General features: G+C 29.7%; 1 long non-coding RNA gene across 1 annotated transcript; it reads left to right on the top strand.

Annotated features, from left to right (window-relative positions):
* The first annotated feature begins 6,062 nt into the window (after positions 1-6,062).
* On the top strand, positions 6,063-9,372 carry LOC136997381 (uncharacterized). The gene is made up of 2 exons (XR_010888158.1): positions 6,063-6,443; positions 8,333-9,372. It is a non-coding gene; the product is annotated as an uncharacterized lncRNA (long non-coding RNA).
* The last annotated feature ends 290 nt before the right edge of the window (positions 9,373-9,662 follow it).

Here is a 9,662-nt window from a genome sequence, read left to right as displayed (position 1 = left end):
TTTTTGGTCATATTACTCTTGTAACGTCCCGTAAAATTTCTGAAAAATAAAATAATCAATTAGTTGTCAGTAGAGATATATCCTCAATTATTAAATTGCATGACCAAATATAATCTAGTAATTTAAGATTATAGTATTTAAGGTGGATGTCCCGGAATAAATAAATTTAATTATCTTTAAATAATAATGCTATCGTGAAACATAAGGTTTCATCAATAGATTATAAACGTCAAATCCTCAATTGCTAATTATCCAGTAAATTCAAAGCTATATAATTTATTCTCGGATCTCTAACCTTACTTTAATCGGTTAATAAAATTTACTTTCCTTGTAATAAATACACTAAGGACAGAAATCTATAAATATATTTATACATTAATCATGAATCTAGTCACTTTAAAATCATATTTAAATTATAATACTATGATAGGAGAGTAAAGACTTACTTATCGACTATGAAACATAGGCCGGTAAAGCAGACCTATTAGAGTACATTGAATAAAATTATAAAATTCTAATAACAGATTTCTAGCCTTAATGTATAAGAAGCAATTCGAATCATCGACAAAATTCTACACTGCAACCACCGTTATGTGTTCATATAAATTGTACAACGCAGGCAATTACAATTTACGATCTTCAATAATATCTCGATTACTTAAAATTTAATCTTAACGCGTTTAAAACTAACGCAAAATTAATATTGTTGGAGAAGGGTGATTGAACTAATCAGTTAAATAATAATAAATATATATATATTCTAAAATATTATAAAATATAAAAATATAAAAATTATACAAAATATAAAAATAGCGAATATATATATATTAAATAAATAACTAATATAAAATTATAAAAAAAAGCAACAATAAAAGTAATATAAAAATACAAAGGTACAAATAAATAAAATATATATATATTATACAATTAAAAAATAAAACGGATAATTATTCTAACTAAATTGCGCACGCGCTCCCAAAAATTCGGTTGAGCCGGCTCAACCAGCCCCCCCGCAGGCCCAGCCCCTCGGAATATCACCGGCTCCTCCACCGGGAACCGGAGTTGCTCCTCTAGTCCCCGTGTAAAGAACCTCAGTGATTCAAAAAACAGCCGTGCTTCTTCCTGATGAACATCCTCGGGGAGCTGGAGCATTATCCTATACCTGTCTTCCAACTCCACGGAGGTACCAATTAATAAAACTCTCCTGGCCTCATCTTGACCGATGTACGCTATTAGCGTTAGTTCAATGCGTTGTTCCATAATTCGAAAAATCTGAAAACAGTCAAAAACGAATTAGTATCGCCCCTAGATTGAATTTACCTGAAAATAAAACGAATTATTAAATTTTACAAAAACTCAAAAATTTTAAAATTTAAATTTTTCAAAACTTTTTATTGCCAGAATAATCTCACGACTAAAGCGAACTTTACGGACCGAACTCAAAATAGTTATCTCTAAACGTTTCCGATTTATAACAAACTCAAAAATTTTAGTAACATTCTATAATTCAAATATTCAAGCTGGATTAAGGTTATTAATGTTTATAATACATCGCTACGACGTCCCGTTTTCGAGATATCGACATTTTTGAAAAACCACTATGCTTTAAAATAATCTATAAAAAATAACAATAATAATGGTAAAAGTCAAAATTTTCAATAACTTATCGTTTCCAAGGAATCGCGAAGAGAAAAAATAATATTTTCTGACACTTTCTATATGCATATACGCAAGCAACAAGTGACTTACCTAGCCGCCCTCTGGCAGCGAGGTATAGCCGCCTTAAAGCCGGTCGACAAGTGTCCGCTAAAAATAATTTAAATTAATATTTTGACCCTAATGAACCGTATAGATTTGCTGAAATAATTAATAATTAATTAATTCTGAAATAATAACCTAGTAAAACCTTTAAATAATTGAATAACAAACGAGAAATAAGCGATTACACTAGTTTAAAAATAATACTTGCTCAGACTGTACCTATGAATGCAAGCACAAGAGCTGAACATTTGAATTGTTGAATAAAAGATTTTCTAGAACTGTTGGATTAAAAATAATATCTTGTCAATGAACTGTATCTTAATTAGTTATTGAAATTAAGAAAAAATGTTTAAACTAATTATTTTAAAGTTAAAATAAACACCTTTTTGGTATGAGAATAATAATAAATAATATTTTAATTTTTATAAACCGGTTATAATATGTAAATTCGCTACGCCGATCTAATAGAATCAATTCCGAATGTCCTACGACAAAAATAAAGAAATATAAAATTATTTTCACTCTTATACGCCAGTCCATCTGAACACTTAAATTATTGAATAGAAAATTTATTAAAACAATTGGATTAAAAGTAATATTTTATCGACAAACTATATCAGGACTAGTTACTGAAATTAAGAAAAAATATTTGAATTAATTATTTTAAAAATAAAATAAACACCTTTTTGGTATAACAATAATAATAAACAATATTTTGATTTTTGTAAAAGGACTATAATATGCGAATTCACGACGCCGATCTGATAGAATCAAACCCGAGCTTCCTACGATAACTATAACGGAATCTAAAATTATTTTCGCACTTATATCTATAAATCCATATTTCACACAAAATCGCGAATAACTCAAAGGTGAATTTAACTACAGACTTCAAACTTTGAGAACCACTTTTAAATACGGGCTCACCCAATATTCTTCAATAATATCTTACTAATTAACTCTAATTAAAAACTTGACTAATTAAAGCTGTAGTATAACTTTATAGTACTACCTTAAAAGTCCAACTCTATGAAAGAGCCTGTATGAAGGCCCAATGTGAATTCCCTTCGTTAGAAGACGTACAATGAAAGTTGCCTACGTGAAAAGATTCGACCTAAGTGCTAACACTTAGCCTGTAGCCCCCGAAACAAAATCGCCTTTTTCACATATGCTATATATATATATATATATACATGTCTCTCTATAGACCCCTTCACAGCTAACTTTAAACGACTAACTGACTTGAAATACTTAACCGACGAGTGAAGGCGAGTAAGATAAGAATATTTTTATGAAATTATTAAAAATAATTATTTATTGTTATATATATATTTTATAAAGCATAAGGTAGGATAAGGAAATTAATATATATTATTACTCAGAACTATATATCTTTTTATTCTTAATCAAGATACACTGTCGATGCTTCCGAATTATTAGTATAAATACAAATTTCTCGCATATAATAAATTATTATTGTACACACTTACAGCTATATACTTGTAGTGTTGCGCCTTGTTGTATGCGACGAAATTCCGTTAAATTAAGTTAAATATTAACAATTTATAAACAATAATTAATTTTAAGTGCGGAATACAGAATTTTTCCAAGATCAAACTTATATGTCGTTGTGAATCTGAAAATGAGCAATGTTAATATCCGAACAAAACAATGTTAAAATGTTAATAACTGTCTGTAATTAAGGAAATACGATATAAATATTTCGTATCGAAACGTAAAATAGATCATCGCACACATCGACATCCGCTAATACGATGACTCATGAACACCTGCAAGATGGAACATCCGAGATGCGACGAAAGAAATTGAAGGTCTAATGATGTTCTACGAAATCACGCATATAGTTCAACACAGAGAAGGGTCGACTGATGCAACTCGCCGACAAAGGAATATCATCACCTATCACGTATCAAACTGCGAAGCATCGTCGATCACGCATCGAACTGCGAAGAACAAAGATCAACCTTGACACGCGCCTCACGTCTTCTTTAGTCCCGCCTATTTTGCCTATAAAAAGGGTACCCGATGGCACGGCAGTGCAGCAGTATGAAGAAAAGATCGAGGAGGCAGTAGTATGAAAAAGATCAGCAGTAGTAGTATAGAAAAAAATCAGCAGTGCAGTAGTATGGAAAAAATCAGCGAAGAAGCAACATAGAAAAATCAACGGAGAAGTAAGAATCAACAGTGTCGGGAAGCCATATTCAACCAATAAGAACTTAGAAAAACTCGAGCAGCACGATCTAAGGACTTAGAATTTTTACGGAGCGCACATCAAGAACATAGAATTTCGCGAGCAATGCGAAATAGAACTTAGAATTTTAACGCAAGAAGTGCATAAAGAAGAAATCAAGAATCCATACTCAAGTTGAACATCAAAATTTACTCGACATACCGCCACTACAAATTATATCAACCAATCGCTACTCCAAAATTTAACATAAAATTTATGGAACTCGAAATTATTTATGGGAAATTGGCAAGGAAGAATTATACAACCCATCAGTCAACAATCTACAAGGCCGCTACGGAAACTCGAGAAAACAAGGAACTCAGCAGAAGACACGTCAGAACGGAAACCTCTCCTTTCAGCCGACGGATCATCATCATCAGGAAGCAGCTACGAGTCAGTCAACGACCGATCAACAGGAACATCGTACTCTAAGAAACCGAGCGAACACAGCGGAATCGAAACAAAAATCTGTAAGTCCGAAATCTATTATTGTAAAATCAGTACTAACAAATAAATGCAAATTAACTGGAACATGAGAATCAATGGTGAATATAACCCAATCGTACAATTTAATATAAAATTTCTACATCAAGAAACCGAGTGACAAAATTATTTAACTTTAATCTTTTATTACGCACGCACACACGCGCGCTCACGTCAGTTAACACATTTTTTCTACATATTAAATTCCTTTTATTTTGATCACGATATACGATAATTAAAATTCTTACAATCACAGCGAGTAAGATCAACGCCACGGAACAGAGAATCAAGTAAGTCATAATTATAATTATTCGTTCAACTAAGTGATACACCATTTTCTCCCGTTTGACATATTAACGCATTAATAGATGACAAAGACTATCGACACAATTAGACGACATAAGAAACGGAAAACTTATAAATTACAAAGATCTAAGCTCCGCGTAGCAAAGAAACATCGGAGATCGAGTCAACTTTCGAAGAAACAATTAATAGCTTTCGAAGCATTAATTCCAGAATTGATAGAAATTCCTATTCAAGCAAACGCATACGATATTTTACGAGACACCGAAGACAGAGATAGGAAAGAACAAATAATTAAATCGGAACATCATAATATTATCAAATCGGAAATAATTATAAACTCTACAATTGAACAGATAACTCTTGAAGATAATATAGCTGAAATAGATTTCTATACTGAACTAAAACTTGATTCTACAACGCCAGCATTTATAAATTACGACGACCTGATCACTTACGTACAACATACAAATCAGATTAAAATTGATCCATTAGAATCCGAATTACAAGAAGCCCTTCTCACATTGACGACTCCACAATTAATAACTATTGATGATATAATAGAAGAATTACACGCCGATAACCAAACGACAGACCGCGTAATTGATGGAATTCATAATACTTTAATCGCGAATAAAGGAGACTCAACTATCAACGTACAACCGACGTGTAGTACTTCTGCCGACGTTAGCCCCTATAATTCGATCGCAGGTGTAGCAGGAAAGTCATTTACCGACAGTTTACCGACATATAACGTACCTACAAACGATAATTTTGATACTCTAGCAGCGGACAGGGAAGTGGAATATTATATGAGTAAATTACAACTCTATTAAGTTTTATTACGTTTATTGATACAATAACCGTCCCCGTTCTCGCACTCACGGACCGCCTCTACCTTCTTAAGCTCTCGAGTCCCGAGGTATTGCCGGCCCAGCAGGTAGCCTCAAAAATTGAGAGCACCCTTATTCTGTGTGACTGAGGTACACTCAGATAAGAAGAACCTAACGGAGTCCGCCGAGGTACGACATCCGTGTAGGAAGTAACGGTCGAGCATCGAGGTGCATCGCCATCTGCAACATACAAACAACAGATACATTAAAGATAAAATTGGTGGCAGCGGCATACTATCGCGAGACGTTACACTCTTATAATTTTTTATGCAGAATGTTACAAAAAATCTACTTACATAAAAAAATTATGGTAGTTCTATTTAAAAAATGGTCTAATCAAAGATATCTAAAAAATGGCGCCACATACACACAATTGAATGAATTTCATTATATCACACGTCCCCCTTGTAACCATACAATTTTTATCTGAACATTTTTCTTCTAAACCCATTAATTTCGCAATAAATCACTATAGTCTACGTTAAATCACACATACTGTTATACCTGTTTTTTATTATAAAATATTATTTATATATTATATATAATTTTTACAGTAACTGAAGGATTTGTAAGAACTAATATAAAAAGCATTCATAACAATAAGCTAAATAAGCTTATTGGTTGTGGAGCGATAACTGATGGGATATATAAAATTGAAGTACACGTAGTAAATTTCGACGAGGACAAATTCTATGAGTTAGATATTAAAAATGGAGACAAAATTAAAGTAACAGGAATGATGAGCAATACAGGTATATAATGTTATATAAATTAATGTATAAAGATTTAAGGTTCTCTGTATTAAATACAAATATAAATAATCAATGCCAAATAAGAACCACGCGCGGATGGATTTGCGAATGTTAAGAGATTTAATTTAATTTATGTTCACTAAGCACAATATTTCTTGATGTTTTACCAAGTATTAAAATTAATTGATCTTATTTTTGAGATACATTTCCATTAAGAGTATTGTGCTTAGTACACATAAATTAAATTTCTTAACATTCGCAAATCCATCCGCGTGCAACTATTATTTGCCATTGATTATTTATATAAATTAATGTGTTTCTATGTATAATATATAATATACAGGGTGGTTTACACCAGATACTACTCAGTTTACGTCATTATTATTATGCGTAGCAAAAAATGATTCAAATAGAGTTGAATGATTTCTAGCGGAGGAGCATTCTTATGTTATTAGTTTTTTCCTGTAAATGGACGTAGAAGTCATATGAAAGTTATTAATTTTTTTTAAATAAGATTATATATTACTATGCATTGAAGATAAAGATTGAAGGCTGAAGATTAAAATTTGACTAATCAGGACAAAGAAATTATAACTCCTTTTATTTTGATTAGCCAAATTTCAATCTTTAAACTTCATTAAATAATTTTTAATATCTTATCTCTTTATCTTATTGTCTTTTCTTTTTCTTATTAAATTATCTTCATTATATTAAATTTCGTTTTCGTTTTATTGCTTAAGTTTTTCTATATATGCCCGAGTTCTAAAAGTTATATATATATATATATATATATATATATGTATATATATACAGGGTGATACACGCAACTCGCACACCTTAAATAACATCCACAATTTTCGAGATAGAAATAAATGCTTCATGTAAAAGTTGTTTGGTTTGAAGGGAAGAAAAAGATAGAAATATTAGTTTGACCTTGAGCAAAGGCGCCTCGGAGATTTAAAGGTCATCATTATTTTTTTAAATGGAACTAATTTTTTTATACAAATGGATTTCTTGTAATATTCTGCATAAAAAGTTATAAGGGTCACATGGTCAAAAATTATATCGTTTACGAGATATTTAATATCTAAAAAAGTGACTTATTTTATATAAAATATAAAATAACTCGTAAAATATTTATTTTTCAATAATCTTACTCTAATACTTTTATGCACAGAATAATGAGGTGAATCAACTGATGCAAAGAAAACGCATGATTATTTTTAACAAAAATGTGCAACCTTGCAATGTATAGTTTGTTATAAACCATGGATTTTTTGCACCAATTGATTTGCCTCATTATTCTGTGCATAAAAATATTAGGGTAAGAGTATCGAAAAATAAATATTTTACAATATTTTATATTTTATATAAAAATATGTCACTTAGATATTAAATATCTCGTAAACGATGCAATTTTTGGCCATGTAACCCTTATAACTTTTTATGCAGAATGTTACAAAGAATCCATTTTTGCATAAAAAAATAAGGATAATTCCATTTTTAAAAATTGTGATGACCTTCAAATCTTCGAGGCGCCTCTACTCAAGGTCAAACTAATATTCCCATCTTTTTCTTCCCTTCAAACCAAACAACTTTTATATGAAACTTTTTTTTATATGAAACAGAATATTCTTGATTGAATATTTTGAGAACTTAATGAATTGAGAACAAATAATATTCCAATAACATCCAAAACATTCTTAGTATTACATAGAATATTCTTTCCAAATATTCTTAGAACTTATAGAAGAATCTTGTTAGAATATTCTCCGAATATTTTGTGCTGTCTGGGTATATATATATATATATATATATATATGTATATTAATCTATGTTAAGGTGCTAATTTTATATAATAATATATTTTTACATAAATTTTACAATAGAACCGGCATACTTTACAATAAATTCAGTAAATGATATACAGAAGATAGATGGGCACATGACTCTTCCGAATTTATTAAAAGGAGTAAAAGTCCCGACAAAAAGGAAACATGAAAACGACAATTTATCACAAGTAAATAAAATGTCAATATAATAATATATAACAATAATAATAATAATAATGATAATGATAATGATAATGATAATATTTATTTGTTAAATCTTCAGAATATTCTTGATTGGAATATTCTAAGAACTTAACAAATAATATTCAAATAACATCCAAAACATTCTTAGTGTAACGTCCCGTAAAATTTCTGAAAAATAAAATAATCAATTAGTTGTCAGTAGAGATATATCCTCAATTATTAAATTGCATGACCAAATATAATCTAGTAATTTAAGATTATAATATTTAAGGTGGATGTCCCGGAATAAATAAATTTAATTATCTTTAAATAATAATGCTATCGTGAAACATAAGGTTTCATCAATAGATTATAAACGTTAAATCCTCAATTGCTAATTATCCGGTAAATTCAAAGCTATATAATTTATTCTCGGATCTCTAACCTTACTTTAATCGGTTAATAAAATTTACTTTCCTTGTAATAAATACACTAAGGACAGAAATCTATAAATATATTCATACATTAATAATGAATCTAGTCGCTTTAGAGTCATATTTAAATTATAATACTATGACGGGAGAGTAAAGACTTAGTTATCGACTATGAAACATAAGCCGGTAAAACAGACCTATTGGAATACATTGAGAAAAATTATAAAATTCTATTAACAGATTTCTAGCCTTAATGTATAGGAAGCAATTCGAATCATCGACAAAATCTTACACTGCAACCACCGTTATGTGTTCATATAAATTGTACAACGCAGGCAATTACAATTTACGATCTTCAACAATATTACAATTATTTGAAACTTAATTTTAACAAGCTTAAAACTAACGCAAAATTAATATAATTGGAGAAGGGTGATTAAACTAATTCGTTTGAGTAATATAAACATATATATATATATTTTCTAAAGAAAAAACTCTACAAAATATAAACAGTATAAAATAAAACATACAAAATAAACGAAAATAACAAAGATAAATATAATTAAAAAAGAAGCAAATATATATATATAAATATAAAAATATAAAATTACATATAAAAGAAATAAGAAAAGGTAAATATATATGTAAACAAAAAAAAAATATATATAATAAAATTAGAAAATAAAACGAATAATAGATCTAACTAAAACGCGGACTCGCTCCCAGAAATTCGGCTCAACGAGCCCCTCGACAGGCTCAGGATTTTGAGC

Source organism: Linepithema humile, chromosome 1 (genome assembly GCF_040581485.1).
Source record: "Linepithema humile isolate Giens D197 chromosome 1, Lhum_UNIL_v1.0, whole genome shotgun sequence".
Classification (NCBI taxonomy): domain Eukaryota; kingdom Metazoa; phylum Arthropoda; class Insecta; order Hymenoptera; family Formicidae; genus Linepithema; species Linepithema humile.
The sequence above is the reverse complement of the archived record's forward strand: the minus strand, read 5'-3'. Positions and strand labels throughout refer to the sequence as shown.